Raw genomic sequence first — 15244 nt, forward strand, 5'->3', positions numbered from 1 at the left:
GAAAATAAAGCTTCTGACATCTAAGTCCGCAGAGCACAGGCTCACGAGCAGCGCAGAGACACCGTTCAGCAATGCCAAGGCGTGACGGGCCCGCACGCGAACGGACACCCAAACGTCCTGCTGCCCGGGACACGCCAGCCCACAGCACGCATTTTGTGTGAGTCCCTGAAACGTCCAGAAAAGGCAGCACCCATAGAGGCAGAAAGCGGGTTTGTGGCCGCCCACAGGCATGGGGTTTTGTTTCAGGGCGATGGGAAGGTTCCATGGTGGTGGTTGCACAACTCACAGATTTACTAAAATGCGTTACGCCGTTCACTGAAGACGAACGTATTTTACGGTGTTTCAGTCAGACCCCATAAAGCTGTTTAAATACATAACATAGTATAAAATCATAGAAAAGCACAGAAGTCATTCGGCAGATGGCAGAGCTAGGGCCCTGCTCGGCAGGCGTGCCGTGAGCACACATGCGTGCGTGTATGTGCGTGTAGGCATGTGGGTATGTGCATGCGGGTGTGTGGTGCGCACAGCTTCGGGGACCCAGGGCACCCGGCTGCCAGCCTCTCCTCTGGCCCTTCTCCGCCTGGACGACAACCCATCTTAGGGGGAAGGACTCTGAGCTCAGAGGTCACTAGGCCTCCCCTCGCCTGCGCCCCGGCGCCCGGCGCGCACACACCGTGCGTCTCCTTGTGGCACCTCGCCCTCGGGCCTCGTGGGCCCTCACAGCACCTCACGAACGCTCCCTCATCCCCACTGTTCCCAGAACGGAGTGGTGGCTCAGGGCGGCCTGCCTTGCTCATTTTCAAAGTAGGGAAACAGAGGCACAGAAAGTAGAGAGGCCTGTTCAGGGCCCCTGGCTCCGGCGTTTCTAAGGCCCAAGCCTGCTGAGAACCTGCTGGAATCCCACAGAAGGCGCCCACTCCTACTAACAGTTCGGGAATGAGCCGTCAGCATTTCGGGAAGCACGAGACATCTGCAGCGTGCCAGGGCAGGGCAGGTGGGGGCCCCCGGCCCCCGAAGGGTCAGGAGGAGCTTGCCAGGGACAGGACAGGCGGCCGGAGGCTGTGTGCTGACCACGCAGGGCCGTGTTTTGCTTGCTGCCCCGTCAGAATTCTTGACCTCAATTAAAACCCGCAGCCCCACAGCCGGGCGTGTGGGAGGGCTGGTGCGAGCACCCTCGGCTCCGGGCCACGCCAGCTGCCTTTTCTCCTCACTGACCTTTGCTGCGGGCTGCAGGGGACAGCCTGCGACCCTGGACAGACGTGTGTGTGACACCCTGCGTGTGATTGCACACACTTCTCGAGGGTCGAACAGCAAGCCACCTCCATCCTGCAGGTGGGCACGGGCCCCTGGGCTCACACCCGTCCAGCCACCAGCCCGGCCCAGCACCCCGCCACGGGGCACCTCTGGGCACGGGGAAGGGACAGACCAGGGGAGCCGGTGGGGCCCAGGTTGCATGGACACGGCGGGACGAGGGCTGTGAATGTCCCAGCCACAGAGCACAAGGCTGTTGGGCCCCTGGGGAGTGACCTCCTGGGCGCACCAGAGACCACCCCCCCCCCAGGCCCATGCAGCGTGCCATCATCTCTTTCCGGTGGAGCACAGGTCAGGCCCCCAGCAGTGCTCCCGCCTCCCCTCCTAGACAGGCCCTGCCCGGCCCCGGGCATCAGAGGTGGGGAGGGTACCTCCAGGCCAGGGGCAGGTGGTCACTGTCCTAGGCCAGCTGGGACAGACGTCCTGGCCACCCTTCGTGAACGATGCCTTCAAGCAGCCACGGAGTGTTCAGAAACCGTTCAGTACGTTCTCGCTCAATGGTGTGTGCTTTTTGTGTAAATTCTTACGGAAGGCTTCCCCTTCACAGGTGAATCACCGTGAGTCACAGCGAACACGTGTTCCGAAATCAGAAAGGTCAGCCCGCCCAGCTGAGCGAGAGGCTCCGTACGTGAAGTGACCTGAACAGAAGAGCACCTGGGGATGGGAACGGGCAGGGTGGGGGCACTCAGTCCCCCCGAGCACCAACACGGGGTCCCCAGGGCCCCAGACTCGGGTCTGCCAGACAAGGACAGGGACGCGCCCTCGTTCCCAGGCTGGGGGCCACAGCACATCCTCCACCCTGGGGAGACAGAGAAGACCGTTCCCCCCCGCCCCCCACTGTATGAATCCATTCATCACAACATGATGCTTTACTTCCAACCTCCCGGAGCCAGGGTCTCCCCCCGCTTGGCCCTGAAGGCTCACGGGGAGCCTGAGTGCTCGCCCCACAGAGCACCAGGTGGGGGTGGCCGGCAGCCCAGGGGCCTCTTTGGGGACAAAGACAGGCAGTGAGACCAGCTTGTTGGCCAGCGGAGTTGGCCCGGCCCCTAGCGCGTCCTGCTCGGTCGTCGCCCGTCGGACTGCAGCTGGTGCCCCGTCCCCGGGGCTGGGAGTCTGCGCACCAGCCAGAGGAGCATTTCTGGGGCATGAGCAGAGCAGGGGACATGGGGTCCGCATGCAGGGAAGGTGGTTACTTCACATCTGGGGGTGTCAGGATGGGATGTGCGGGATGTTTGTGCGTCCTCAGTGTCAAACGCTTGTAACCACGAGGTTAAAAAAGCCAAAGGGAGTCAACAGTCCCAGCAGGACGGGTCACGGGAGAAGCGGAGGCGTGGGGAAGCAGGTGCTGGGGTGCCCCGGCATCGGCCTCCGTGGGGCCCCCAGAGACAGACTGCAACCCTCCTTGCCAGCAGAAAAATTGCAGGGACAGAGCTTCCCAGCCACAGCCAGCGGGCCGCCCCCAAAGAGCCGGGCCTCAGCTCAAGGTCGCTTTGCCCTTTAGGTCACGACAATGCAGACTTTTGTAGAAAAACCAGAACCCTCATCCTTTCCATGTTATTCTCCCCAGACCCGGCTCTGCCAGGCACGGGGCACAGACGGAAGTTGAGGGGGGCGGCCCCCCGAGGTCAGATGCCATCCCTCCCTGTCTAGGGGGACAATGGGCCTCCATGACGGTGGCGGTGGCGGTGGCTGTCCTGCTCAAGCAGGTGGTCAGGGAGCGCGGTCCCGAGGGTGATGCCCACAGCACAGCCTCGGGGGGGCAGAGGGCGTCCTGGCCACAGGGAGCTCATCCCTGGTGTGCTTGGGGCGGGCCACAGAGTGCAGGGGCCTGGGAAGGAGGGCGGCCCCCGTCACTGGCCCTGCCTCCAAGCAGAAGGGGCATTGCGGGTCTCCTATGCCACCTGCTGCCCAGACACAGGCCCCAGACGCTGAGGTTGCCCCGTCCTGGTCCACCTGTCTGTCAGGGGGTCTAGCCCCGAACGGCTTTAAGCACCAAGTCTGCACAGAACTTGGAGGTGCAATCATGCGGAGAGGCCTCCCGGCCGTCAGGGGTGCCTGTGGGGACCCAGGCCTTCCCACCCCCAATCCAGGCCCTGCCCTGCCCTGACCACACAGACAGAGCTGCCCTTGAGCCCTAGGCCTCCTGGAGGGGTGTCAGTGTGCCCTCTGTCACAGCTTTTAAGGGGGGGAAGCAAGCCGTCCTCCTCATTCCGCCCCGCCCCTCACCCCCACCACTAAGCCCCTGTGCCTGGGATGCTAAGAAGCACCTGGCTTCTGGTGCTTTTCAATCCTCACTGTCCGCCCCTGGGCCTCCTGGACATTCCCGAGGGCACCGTGCAGGCAGGGAACCTCGGGTAGACATGGCCATGGCAACGCTCTGCTTCAGACAGAAGTGTCTCTGGGGTTTAGTGCGAAAGCAGGAGTCTGTACCAGAGGAAGGTAAGACCCCACACGGCAGGCACAGCCAGCACCTGGAGCCAGGAGCCTGGAGCCTGAAGTCGGGAGCTGGGAGCCCTGGAGCCCTGGAGCCAGGAGCCCGGAGCCAGGAGCCAGAAGCCAGGAACCCAGAGCCAGGAGCCAGGAGCCAGGAGCCAGGAGCCAGGAGCCAGAAGCCAGGAACCCAGAGCCAGGAGCCAGGAGCCAGGAGCCAGGAGCCAGGAGCCAGAAGCCAGGAACCCAGAGCCAGGAACCTGGAGCCAGGAGCCAGGAGCCCTAGAGCCAGGAGCCTGGAGCCAGGAGCCAGGAGCCAGGAGCCCGGAGCCAGGAGCCCAGAGCCAGGGGCCTGGAGCCAGGAGCCAGGAGCCCGGAGCCAGGGGCCAAGAGCCCTAGAGCCAGGAGCCTGGAGCCAGGAGCCAGGAGCCAGGAGCCCGGAGCCAGGGGCCTGGAGCCAGGAGCCTGGGGCCTGGGGCCAGGAACCGGGAGCCAGGAGCCAGGAGCTGGGAGCCAGGAACCCTGAGCTAGGAGCCCAGAGCCAGGAGCCAGGGGCCAGGAGCCCTAGAGCCCGGAGCCAGGAGCCCGGAGCCCTGGAGTGGGGAGCACCGTCCCCAGCAGGCCCCAGGTCACCCCAATGCTGGCAGGACCCCTTCACGCATCCAGGGGACAAGTGCTGAGCCCCACTGACGAGCCGCCAGGTGCTACTCTTGTCACCAAGAAGTGAAGACGATGGCCTGCTCAGCAACGACGCTCTGTCCTTCCCACTGCTCAGGACACAGGGCTTGTGGCCACCTCCTCTCTCTCTCCCCCCTCCCCGTCCTCTAAGCCCAGACAGTAGCAAATCCCAATGTTTTACCTTGGAAACACCCCTGCACCTACCTGCCCACGTAGCCCCCGCACACCTGGTCCAAATCTCTCGCCTCCAGCCTGGACAGTGACAGTAGGCTCCCAAAGTCTCTCCTTCCAGACTTTCCCCCCCATACTCAACACCTTAGCCTCCAGAATCTTGCTGAACAGGGGGCAGATCACCACACTCCTGCCTAAAACCCAAAAATAGCTCCCCCTCTCTCAAGGGAGAAGCTGGAGTCCTGGAAATTTACAGTGGCCCTCGAGCCCCTCCAATGGCTGATCCATTTGCTCCCCGACCTCCCTGCCCTCTTGCCCCGGGGCCTTTGCACCTGCTGTTCTGCATGGAAGGCTCTGTCCTGCACATCTGCCTGGCTTGTCACCTCGCTGCATTCAGAAATCAGCTCACGTCTCCTTGCTGGGGAGGCTCATCCTCACTTCCAGCGCTCACCATCCCCCACAGCACTGAGGTAACTGGACACGTTTGTTCATTTATGTCTGTCTGTCCCCGCTGGCAGGCAGCTCCGAAAGTCTTACTGCTGCAGCCCCCCGTAAGAGCAGCTCTAGGCCTGCTGTGTGGGCTCAACAAATATATGCGGAGTTAAAAAATACCCACTACTTGCCTAGAACATTTGCCGACTTGATTCAGTGCACTGATCCTCTAGAGGGGCTATTACTCTCGTTGTACAGATTTGGAAACTGAGGCGCACCATCTCTGAAGACCAGCTCTCCTGGCTTCCACCCATGGCTTTCCTACCGCTTTCACTTCTGGCCTGCTTGGTGGGCTCTGGGGTGACCTGCCTGGCCTGCCGACCCCTGCAGGCCCCGGAAGGAGCTGCAGCCTCTCCAAGCGTATGTGGGGTCCCTGGGTCCATTTCTTCACTGCCTTGGGCTCAGTAGGAAAAGGTGCCCTGTGAACTACTAGGAGTTGCCATCGCCAGTGCGAGCTGCCAACTTCCTAAGGACTTGATGGAAAAAGACTAAGGCCACCCCAAATCTTCCCTGGTTATGAAGAAGACTGCTCACATCCCTGGCATCAGGGGACCCTGCGGGGCGAGTGGCTCGTCGGGCCCCATGCTACCCACACCCTACAGGCCCTGCCCCGAATCCTCGCCCACGAGCTGCTTGCTGCGCCTCATAGGCCCACCTTAGATCTTTCCACCTGGAATACGTTCCCCACGCTCTTCCTCCAGTCGGTGCTCGAGCACCTCCGCTTCCCCGCCGGCCCTCCTCCCCGGGGTGCTGTCTGCAGACTCCCCCCACCCGTGGGCCTCTGTCTCGCCTCTTCAGGGGCCCCTTGCCCCAGGGAGCAGGGTTCTCTGACACCGCACATCTGTAACACGGGAACTCTGTGGCAGGCCCGGCAAGCTCGGTGGGGCCAGAGAATCTGCATTTTGATCCAGTCCCCAGGACCGTGCCTGAGAACTAGGGCTGTGGAGTGACACACGAACCCAGCGGGCACCCAGAAACCTTGCTGAGGGACCCCGTGTCTACTCACTGCCGTGCAAAGGTCGATCAGAAACAAAGGCCTTGGGCTGCTCACCTCCGGGTATGAGGCCGACCGTCTCATCCCCCCTCCACCCTCCAGAGCCCGGTCCTACCCCGCTCCCCCTCACTCTGGAGCAGATCTACCGTCATGAAGAAACTGTCTGGACAGCTGCAGTGCCCGGTCTCGACCACTGGCCTTGCCAGCGGGCGCCCTTCGGCAGCTGGAACAGTGGAGCCCTGCGCACCCCGGCTCCCTGGGATCTCTCCCCCAAGGCTGTGCTCAGAGCTGCTTAGCAGGGCCGATGGCTCACTCTCGTCTCCTTCAAATGCCACCTCTGTGGAGAGGGCTCCTCTGGCCACCCAGGCCACAGCTCTCCCTCCAGCGACCCGCAGGCTCATCACCATTTCTGTTTCCTCCCGACATGCAGTGGGACTGAGATGGCTTCCCTAATTTCTTGCTGATTACATGCCTTGCCCACCGACACAAGCTCCTCCACAGCCAGTGTGTGTGTCCTGGCTACTGCGTCCCCACGGCCTTGATGACCATCTGGGCTAAGGTTAAGTTCTCAATAACAACCCACTAAGTGGATGGACGACACCTGGCCCAGGTAGAAGGCCATCACTGGGCTGACCTTCATGGCCGCTGTCCCATGAGATAGGCCTGGCCAAAGAAGAGAGCACAAAGGCAGCCTTTGACTTGTATGGAGCACACAGCATCCAATCCTGGAAGATGGTTCTAAGGACCCAGAGCTGTTAGAACTCAAGGTCACAGTCATCACACGTGCTCCCCCACCTTAGAACCCAAGGTCACAGTCATCACATGTGCTCTCCCACCTCAGAGCTCAAGGTCACGGTCATCACATGTGCTCCCCCACCTTAGAACCCAAGGTCATAGTCATCACATGTGCTCTCCCACCTCAGAGCTCAAGGTCACGGTCATCACATGTGCTCCTCCACCTCAGAACTCAAGGTCACAGTCATCACACGTGCTCCCCCACCTCAGAACTCAAGGTCACAGTCATCACACGTGCTCCCTCACCTCATAACTCAAGGTCACGGTCATCACACGTGCTCCCCCACCTCAGAACTCAAGGTCACAGTCATCACACGTGCTCCCCCACCTCAGAACTCAAGGTCACGGTCATCACATGTGCTCCCCGACCTTAGAACTCAAGGTCACAGTCATCACACGTGCTCCCCCACCTCAGAACTCAAGGTCACAGTCATCACACGTGCTCTCCCACCTCAGAACTCAAGGTCATGGTCATCACATGTGCTCCCCGACCTTAGAACTCAAGGTCACAGTCATCACACGTGCTCCCCCACCTCAGAACTCAAGGTCACGGTCATCACACGTGCTCCCCCACCTCAGAACTCAAGGTCACGGTCATCACATGTGCTCCCCGACCTTAGAACTCAAGGTCACAGTCATCACACGTGCTCCCCCACCTCAGAACTCAAGGTCACAGTCATCACACGTGCTCCCCCACCTCAGAACTCAAGGTCATGGTCATCACATGTGGTCCCCCACCTCAGAGCTCAAGGTCACGGTCATCACATATGCTCCCCCACCTCAGAGCTCAGAGTCATGGTCCTATGCTCCTGTACTTTAGAACTCAAGGTCACGCTCACCACTCGTGCACTACTTCTCCTAGTCTGTCACACACTGAATCAAACATTCAGTATTACACTTGGTGATGTCCAGCCACAAATGGGGATGTCACTGTAGATCAGAATGAGGTTCCATCCAAATTTATACGTTAACTTTTACAACATGATTCAGGTTTCCTGGACCAACTCCAAAGTTTTCATCTGCTCAAGCTGGTAGCTGTATCCAGAAGGGCAGACCCAAACAAACTCACAGTCTTTTTACAGAAACTCCAAAGAGGCTCTTAGATTTTTGCAGCAAACATGGGATTTAGAGGCTAAGTCTTTGGAACTCTTTATAGACTCTAATCGTGCCTTCGTGTGGAGTAAAATAAATGTAGTCTGGACCTCCATGATTAGACTCTCTGAACAGCCACCTGGAGAGCTGCTCTTCACCAGAACTTTCTGCTCTTTCATTTAGGAAGCTGACTTCGAGGGCAGGTACACCGGAGCTACAGATGCAAACAAACCCCTTTTGTTAGGTTTTTGGCCTCATTGTGTTTGCTGTTTCATTTCCAGTGGCGTGGCGCTGTGTCACCATGTTAAACAGCGAACCCCGGCTCCTGGTGATCAGCCGGGTCCCCTCGTAACAGGTGCCCGTGCTGTACAGGTGACCCGGGGCCCACCAGCCACTCACTAGCACGTGGCCTCGGAGCGTCAGCTCTCCCAGGAGGGCGGCCCCTGGACCCTCTGCCCCCTTCTCGGCTGTGGTGTAACCGCCGGGGAGCCTGGCTGACACCTGACACCTGTACTTCATATTTTATTTACTATGTGTCACATTTATGCTTTAAGCTGTTCCAGGCGCTTTCATACACACGGTCCCATAAGACAAGGCTAGTGTTGGCTCCACTTTACGGCTGGAGGAGACAGAGGCCCAACAGGGATAAGACGAATGTTCCAGAACAGAACGGATTGACGAGGCTAGTAACAAACTCCTGGGAGGTGCTCTTCCACCCTTCTCTGTCTCCTCAGTCCTGGGGCGGGGCCTACATTCCCAGGGGCCTCGGGACCAGGGCTGTCCCCGGTGCAGCCCCCGAGGACCACGGGCCTTCCAGCCTGCCACGGCACAGACCACCCCTGTGACCCCACAGACAATTGGCACAGGAGCCTGACGCGAGGGGACAGCGCCTGGGTGTTCCGGACATCCCGTCATAAATTTACAAAGCAGGGCCAGAGCGCAGGCAGGGAGCCGTGTCCCTTCAGCTACCGCGAGACAAAGGGGTCCCACGCCCAGCAGAACCGACACACATACAACCCTGTCAGCAAACTCTCAGAGCTGACAGGTCAGCCTGTCCCTGTGCCTGCGGGTGGAGGGGCGCTGGCCTCTGCAGGGGAGGTGGCCCAGAACTAGCCAGTCACCTGGCAAGCGCCACAGACTTGGGGAAGGGGGGCAGATGCCAGAGCCGGGGGTTGGGGGGGTGGCGTGGGGGGTGGGGGGATGCAGGGGGCCTGCTGGCGGCGCAGCCCTGGGGAAGGGAAGGGCCGGGGCCCCAGGGCCAGGGCCAGGCCCCTAGACTTTGCTCAGACCTTCCAAAGCCTTTGTGATGTGTCCCCTTCCTCAGGGGACAGAGTGGCAGTGGGGGTGGGGCACCGCTCAGGTGTGTGTGTGTGTGTGTGTGTGTGTGTGTGTGTGTGCGCCTGGCCCCAGGTTCTGCTGAGAGGGGCCTGTCCTGTCCAACCACACCCTCTGCCGGGCGGACACCAGGACTTCTGATCTTTGACTTGCTCGTTAGCAGCACCCTGGAGCGCCGCCCCGGGGCACTTAAGGCCCCAGGCAGACGATGAGTCAGGCCAAGTCCCTGCGACCAGTGACCCTCCCATGCCCAAGGTAGGGTGCGGTGGGAAATGTCCCCAGAGGGTGGAGGCTCCTCACACTGGGTGGACCCCAAACGGCCTCAGACAACATTTATTTTGTACCTACTGTGTGGCCCAGACTCCTGGTTTCTGATTCCTACTGTGGTCTCGCAAGGGTTTAGGAGGCTGGGGTCGGGTTGTGTGTGGGGGGACTGGGCTAGCCGCCCAGAGTCCCACTGAGTCACGGCCCCGGATGCTGAGCTTCACAGTGCCTGGCCGCGCTCCAGGGCCTCTTCCAACTTGCTTGACCGCGGCCCTCCGTGGAGCAGTGTATCTAGTGACCTGGAGCACACGTAAGAGTGTGTAGAGCCCTGCAGGACACGTGAGGCCACCGGCTTCCCCTCACCTTGTCCTGTGCCCTCATCAGGCCTGTCAGGCGTGGGCCTGCATCCCGGCACACGGTACCCACGTCCAGTGCCCCCTGGCACCGGGCCACTAAGCACTGACCTGCGTGCCCTGGTATTGGGGGAGGTCTTCAGGAGGCCCACACCTCCCCACCTTCACCCCACCCCGGGCTGGAAACTGTTTGGCGGCGCCACCCTGCTCCCCTGACCCCGAAGGCACACTCTGCCCGGTGGCCTCAGCCTCGGGAGACTGAGGTGGTGTTGGGACCCACTGGACACTACACATGACTGAACCCCATGAAGGCGGCCCTACAAACTTGTAAGGTCCTGGCAGGCAGGTGCGGAGAGCTTCGGGCCTTGAGGTCGCCCACCGCTAGCCTCCCTCTAAGTCCCCTGGCTTGTTGAAATAGCCGCCTCCCCATCGGGAGGGGCCTGGGTCTTTCCTCAGCTGCTCCCCTGGGCCCTTTGAATTTCACCCAGGAAGCTCCCGGGGTTTCAGACCAACAAATGGCAAAGCACAGATGAAGTGACAGTGGATGCTGCCCCATGAATTTGTGCCCCTGCTTCAGGAGGGTGTGACGGAGCACGGCGTAACCTTTATTTGTGGGGGCTCATAGCCCCTGGGGCCCCAGTGCCCCCAGCACCCGGAGGGGCCAACAGGGACTTGCCCAGTTGTGAGAACCAAGCACAGCCTTGCCCTGCAGAGCCCCGGGGACGTCAGTTCCCGTGTCCCCCTGGCCAGGCCGCAGTGCCCAGGGGAAGGGTTTCTAGGTGAGATTAACCCTTGTCAGTCCACTTTGAGGAAGCAGATGAGCCTCCTCCACGTTGTGTGTGGGCCACACCCCATCAGTTGAAGATGTCCAAAGAAAAGCCTGAGTTCCTTGAGGGGAGGGGTTCTCCTTTGGATGCGAGCGCGGTGTCAGGTCTCCGGGGGTCCCAGCCTGCAGGTCCGCCCTGCAGGTTTCAGGAGTGCCAGCCCCACAACCACGTGAGCCTGATCCTTAATCTCAGTCTCTCCCCAGATCTCCCCCATACACATATCCTGGCGGTTCCACTGCCCTGGAGAACTCGGACTATGCTCCCAATTCCATGCTCCACTGTCTAAGTGCACAGCCTTGGCCTCGAGGGCACCCAGGGGTGCTCGATGCTTGAGGGAGGCACCTGAGCCTCCCACCCTGGCCCTAGACCGTGGGCCCAGCTGGCCTGTGTGCCCGGCTGCCACGGGATGGCTTTCCTTCCTGCCCTCCCTGCTGGCGATGCGTCCTCCTGTCACTTGTCACTTGGACGCTTTCCTCGTCCCTCTGTCCACCCGGGGGTCTCCTGCATGAGGCCCCGGGCAGCCTGCTCACCCTGACAGCTTCCCATCCTCCCTCTGTCTCTCCACACAGGGGTCCAGACATCCGGACAACGTGATAAGACAACATGAGGGTCCCACTGTCCCTTGGCCCCTCTGACCCAGCCTCCCTCCTGCCCTCTCCTGGTCAGGAATCCCCAAGTCCCCCCTCCGAGGCCTTCCCTCCCTCCCTCACCTGCCATGTGCTACCTCAGACCCTGGCCCCTTCCCACCCCAGCCTCGGCCCCCCAGACTCCCCTGGCTGATCCCCACATAGGTGCTCTGCCCCCGCAGCATCTGCAGGTCTCCTCTGAGCACCAGTCCGGCTGCAGCGCCACCTCTCCCTGTGACCTAGTGGCAGCTTTCTGACCAGGGGTCTGGGGTGGGAGCAGAGTGGTGACCGGTCGCCCACAGGCCAGTGTATCCCGCCACCAACCCCACTCACAGCACACAGCAGGCCCTCCACAAGTGTTTGAAGGAAGAACTGACTCCAGTGTCAACAGGGCCTTCCTCACCCCCCTTCAAGCCTTGTCTGGGGCCACGCGTCAGTCCCAGCCAGGCCAGCAGGCAAGGGGAACCTGTGCCCTTTCCAGGTGGCTGCGAGCCCGCCAGGCAGGCACCTCTTCCCTGTGGGTGAGGGGTGGGCACGCCACCCACGGTTACTGTTGGGGTCACGCTTGCCTCGTCCCAAGAGCAGGATTTGGTGTCCTGGGTGTCCATGGACACTCCATACACATCCACTCCTTCCTCCTCCGTGAAACTGTCAGTGGAGGTGACACGGGAAATGACCACCCCCAGGACCACTGGCTGCTTCTCAGCATTGCACCCACACCCCGAGGGTGGGCCAAGTCCCGGGAACCAGCCCTCACCTGGTGCCACCAGCGACCGTCCCTCCATGCTCCCAGGGGAGAGGGGCTTCGATGCAGGGTCCTGGCCAGGAGCCATGAGCAGCACAGTGAGGGCCCAGGGCCAGGCAGGCAGCTGGAGGAGCACAGGCCAGAATTGAGGGGCCCGATCCCCCTACGGCCCTTAGCTGGGGCCGGCGTGTAGTCCACTGTAAGCATCATCAGGATGTGACGGTCTCTCCCGCACACGCTCACATCAGCCTCTGGCCAGGGCTTCCCAGCACCAGCACATGCAGGCCCGGAGAGGCAGGCTGGCCCTGCTAGGGGGGTGCAGGGAAGAGGCTGGGAGGGTGGCTGGCCACCTAGGCCCACCGTGCTGCCCTGCCCCCACCCACCCCTACACTGGGCGCCCAGGGTCACGCCACTTGTTCAGGGAGAAGAGCTAAGATCGGGTGACCCCTGCGCCATCATGGTGACAGTGCCCTGGGCCTGGGGTCCTGAGCTGCTCTTCAAAACCCCGTCTTTTTAAGAGCAGAATGCAAAACTCCTGCCAGGTACAGAAATGCACAGCCTGAGCCTTAGGATGGTACTTCACGCAAGTATTTAAGCAAGTGATTCTGGGTGGGACAGTTCTTTGGAAAACCACCGTCTTAAGAATCCTGAGACTTCAAAACAAACGTTGACACCTCCTACAAGTAAAGAAATAGCTCCGTCACTGGCTGCACAGAGCAAGCATTTGTACAGCCGCAGACAAATCTGCGGTGTAGAGCACCTCCCCGGGTTCTGCACCCCATGTGCCCCTGTGCAACCTCTTCCCGGGATGGAGTAAAGGAACACAAAGTGTCCCGGAGAAGCTGCGGATTTACTCACATCCTCTGCCTTATCCGTGGATGGTTTAACCCACTGCGAGAGCAAACGGCCCCGGTTAGCCCACGCCGGCCGTCAAAGCTCCTCGAGGTTACAGCAACGTGTAGAAGACACACAACGCAGACCCCCTCCGGGACCCTGTCAGGAGGGTGGGGTGCGCGGCTGAGCAGACCAGTCTGCTGTCCTGGGGCCGGGCGAGGGGACCGGGAAGCAGGCGCTGCCCCTTGGTCTGGACAGCAGGTCACCCACTCCTGCCGCGTCCTGCTGCACACCAAAGCGCTAGGGCTCCTGCCTTTCTTGGACGTCTATGGGCTGAGGGTTTTCTGAGGCTCCACCCGACAGCTCTCGTTTACTGGAGGGGTTCGGTGCTACCCCTGAGCACCTGGGGGACTGCACTGAGCTTAATCAGGTCAGGTCCGCAGGCGCCCTCACGTCCCCACCATCCTCATCTCCGGAAAAAGAATGACGTGGACACAAGCACCCCGCTAAATGGGGGCACTTACAGAGCCTCCTCTTGTAGGCCCCCAAAAGTGCACAACCAACATGAGCTCTGGGCTGACCTCCCCCCCAGGCTTCCTTCTTCTGTCTGTCCCTCCTAAGACAGGCTGGATGTGTTCCCATCTCCCCCACCGGAACCTGCTGGGTGGGTGTGGGATGCAGCTCACTTCTTGCCAACAGTTGTCGGGAAGCTGAGGCCCCCACAGAAAGGGGGGATGAGCCTGTTTCAGGACCACCCAGCCGGCAGCAGCCTTCCCACGTTTGCCTGAAAAGTCCTCTCTGGTGGGAACACGCCAGCACCCATGGACGGGCTCCCTGGAGCCCGCACTCGCACACCTGCACGACCTCCCCGATCCCCGGCCGCCGCAGTGTTACTTTCAGGGAAGGAAGAAAGCAGGAGCTTCCCCGGGCTTCCTCCACTTTGTGACTGGATGCTAATGTGTCATTTTGTCACCTTTTTCATTACTCCCCCCTCCACACCTCTACACAAACCACCCGAACCACCTAAGCCTGCCAACAGGTACCCCCGTGGTGACCCCACCTCCAGCTGCCAGCTGCAGGCACCGAAGACCCAGGCCCCCAGCCAGCCTCCCGCACCTCCGGGCACCTGGGCGCAGCCCTCTCCAGACAAGCTCAGGAAACTGAAGTTTCAGGCCACACGGATGGACGCTGGGGCCGGGAAACTAAGGAGGCCCGGGAGCCCCAGCGCCCCTGCACCTGCTCGGCCACGGCCACGAGGAAACAGGGGAGGGTGGAGAGGGAGAGGGGTGGTGGGGGGACCCAGGGTGGGGGCAGAGAGGCCGAGTGTGGGCAGCAGGGACTCCGACGTCACCGAGGGAGCCCCTGAGCCCCTGGCTCGGGACTTTGGGGGCAAAGCCCTTAAGGCGGGGGCGTGGAGGCGACAGCCCGTCCACCCGGTGTCCGCGACCCCTCCCCCCCACCCCCCCCCCCCCCCGGCCTACCCGCCGCGGGGTCGCCGGAGGGGGCGGGACGGTCGCGCTCACCTGCGGGGGTCGCAGTCCCTGCGCGGGTCGGACTCAGGCTTCGGGGTCGGGGTCGGGGAGTGGGCGGGGGTCGGGCTCCGGGTCTGGACTGGACTCCGGGTTGGGGTCCGCCTCCGGGTCGGGGTCGGGGTCGGGGTCGGGGTCGGGGTCCGGGTGAGGGTCGGGGTCGGGGTCGGGGTCGGGGTCAGGGTCGGGATCGGGGTCCGGGTCGGGGTGGGGGTCCAGGTCGGGGTCCGAGCGCAGCGGGGTGAAGGCGGCAGCCGTTGTGCGGGATCTCGGTGGAGCCCGGGGAGGAGGCGGTTGCGGGGGGCGAGCCGAGGGGGCGCGCCGGGGCTGCGGATTGGCCGGAGCTTCTGCCCCGCCCCGCCCCCGCCCCTCCGGCCGGCCCCGCCCCCCACCGCTGCCCCCCTCCCCTCCAGTTCCTGCCCCGCCCCCGCCCTGTCCCCTCCCCTCCACCCACCCTCCTCCATCCCTGCCGCGTCGGCCCCGCCCCTCCCCCGCCCCCGGGTGCCCACTCCAGAGGGGAGGAGCGAGGCTCTCGGGCTTGCGGCAGGTGGGGTGGCCGGGCCCTGGTTCGCAGCCTGCCGAGGTGCGTGGACCCTGGGATTGCGCACCTGCCCGGGGCTACGGCCTCCTGGGCTTGCAGCCGTCGGGGGTCGCCCGTCGGGGTCGTTCCGAGCCGGAGGGGGAGCGCGTGGCCTCGGAGAAGCCCCCGCGAGGTCGCGCCCCCGCCCTGGGCGCGAGCTGGACCCCGTTTGCCGGGCTCCGGCCCCG

The 15244-nt window shown here is 62.3% G+C and overlaps 1 protein-coding gene across 9 annotated transcripts in view; it reads right to left on the reverse strand.

The window, feature by feature from the left end:
- FRMD1 (FERM domain containing 1) overlaps nt 1-15215 on the reverse strand; it is a 33378-nt gene extending 18163 nt beyond the window's left edge. The window contains exons 1-5 of one of the 9 annotated variants that reach the window (XM_077900083.1): nt 14471-14864; nt 14064-14183; nt 13634-13731; nt 12972-13106; nt 12126-12790 (exon numbers count right to left, since the gene is read on the reverse strand). The gene's annotated coding sequence lies outside the window, so the exon portion shown is untranslated. Of the gene's footprint in view, nt 1-12125; nt 12791-12971; nt 13107-13633; nt 13746-14007; nt 14184-14470; nt 14865-15084 lie in introns of those variants that run through there. The other 8 variants (XM_077900036.1, XM_077900046.1, XM_077900054.1 and 5 more) reach the window with 8 other exon arrangements.
- Between the last annotated feature and the right edge of the window lie 29 nt (nt 15216-15244).

Source organism: Canis aureus, chromosome 1, assembly GCF_053574225.1.
Source record: "Canis aureus isolate CA01 chromosome 1, VMU_Caureus_v.1.0, whole genome shotgun sequence".
Classification (NCBI taxonomy): Eukaryota; Metazoa; Chordata; class Mammalia; order Carnivora; family Canidae; genus Canis; species Canis aureus.